Source organism: Oncorhynchus gorbuscha, unplaced genomic scaffold (genome assembly GCF_021184085.1).
Source record: "Oncorhynchus gorbuscha isolate QuinsamMale2020 ecotype Even-year unplaced genomic scaffold, OgorEven_v1.0 Un_scaffold_7995, whole genome shotgun sequence".
Taxonomy (NCBI): Eukaryota; Metazoa; Chordata; class Actinopteri; order Salmoniformes; family Salmonidae; genus Oncorhynchus; species Oncorhynchus gorbuscha.
Genome location: NW_025751267.1, coordinates 1,863 through 3,461, shown reverse-complemented (window position 1 = coordinate 3,461; position 1,599 = coordinate 1,863). Strand labels below are relative to the sequence as shown.

Genomic DNA, 1,599 nt, shown 5'->3' with positions numbered 1-1,599 from the left:
TGATAGGAAAGCGATTTATTTCTTTAACACAGAATAAAAACATGAATTTGCTACTGGATACAGGTAATGTGTTTTCTGCGTCATCGTGTCTAGTCGTCCCCATCTGAACTGTTACACGTTGCTCTGTATAAAAGGAGTATTGGAATCAAGGCTGCAGGTGAACTCGAAGAAGTGGTTTCTCATTCACAACGGAGAAAGGGATCTAGTCAAATCAGCTATAACGATGCAAGGTTGTCCCTTATTGAAGAAAAAAAACCAAAACGTATTGAAAAAAAAACTGAAGGCAAGACAACGTTGTGAAAAGACGTATTTAACAAACCAAATAAAAAGGTCTCTTTCCTGTCCCTGTCCACATAGAAGACAACAAATCAACAGAAAGACACAAGCACAACATTTTAAATATATATTAAATAGAAAAGCAGCTCAAGATGCAAGTTTTTTTTTAAACATCCATTCTTCTGCTGTGGGGAAAAAAGGACATTATATATATTGTATTTACACTACCTACAACCAGATGAACTACTCACCAAATGGAGCACTATTCCTATGTAGTGCACTACCTACAACCAGATGAACTACTCACCAAATGGAGCACTATTCCCTATGTAGTGCACTACCTACAACCAGATGAACTACTCACCAAATGGAGCACTATTCCCTATGTAGTGCACTACCTACAACCAGATGAACTACTCACCAAATGGAGCACTATTCCCTATGTAGTGCACTACCTACAACCAGATGAACTACTCACCAAATGGAGCACTATTCCCTATGTAGTGCACTACCTACAACCAGATGAACTACTCACCAAATGGAGCACTATTCCCTATGTAGTGCACTACCTACAACCAGATGAACTACTCACCAAATGGAGCCCTATTCCCTATGTAGTGCACTACCTACAACCAGATGAACTACTCACCAAATGGAGCACTATTCCCTATGTAGTGCACTACCTACAACCAGATGAACTACTCACCAAATGGAGCACTATTCCCTATATAGTGCACTACTTTTAACCAGAACCCTGATTGGCTAAACCCTCTGTGGTTACTGTAGTAGTGCACTACTTTTAACCAGAGCCCTGATTGGCTAACCCTCTGTGGTTACTGTAGTAGTGCACTACTTTTAACCAGAACCCTGATTGGCTAAACCCTCTGTGGTTACTGTAGTAGTGCACTACTTTTAACCAGAACCCTGATTGGCTAAACCCTCTGTGGTTACTGTAGTAGTGCACTACTTTTAACCAGAGCACTGATGGCCTAACCCCTCTGTGGTTACTGTAGTAGTGCACTACGTAGGGAATAGGGTGCCATTTGGGACAAACTCACACTGACTCTTAAGACACAAACGTGACCTGCGTGCACATCCCCGTTTTGGATAAAGGCTGTCGGACACAATAAAATAACATTTAAAAAACACTTCCTGATCAAATTATATTTTCAGTTGAACAATAGTGTCTCAATCCAAAATGGCACCCTATTCCCTGTTTAAGCGCATTACCTGTTGACCAGAGCTCTACATTGGTTTGTGGTCAAAAGTAGTGGACTAATTCGGGAACTGGGTGCCGTTTGGGATTCAGACAGTTTCTACGGG

General features: G+C 41.2%; 1 long non-coding RNA gene across 1 annotated transcript; it reads right to left on the bottom strand.

Moving 5' to 3' along the window:
- Window positions 1–297: 297 nt before the first annotated feature.
- On the bottom strand, window positions 298–1,176 carry LOC124029868. Its single transcript, XR_006837857.1, has 2 exons — window positions 561–1,176; window positions 298–504 (listed from the first exon to the last, which is right to left on the bottom strand). It is a non-coding gene; the product is annotated as an uncharacterized LOC124029868 (long non-coding RNA).
- Window positions 1,177–1,599: the final 423 nt, after the last annotated feature.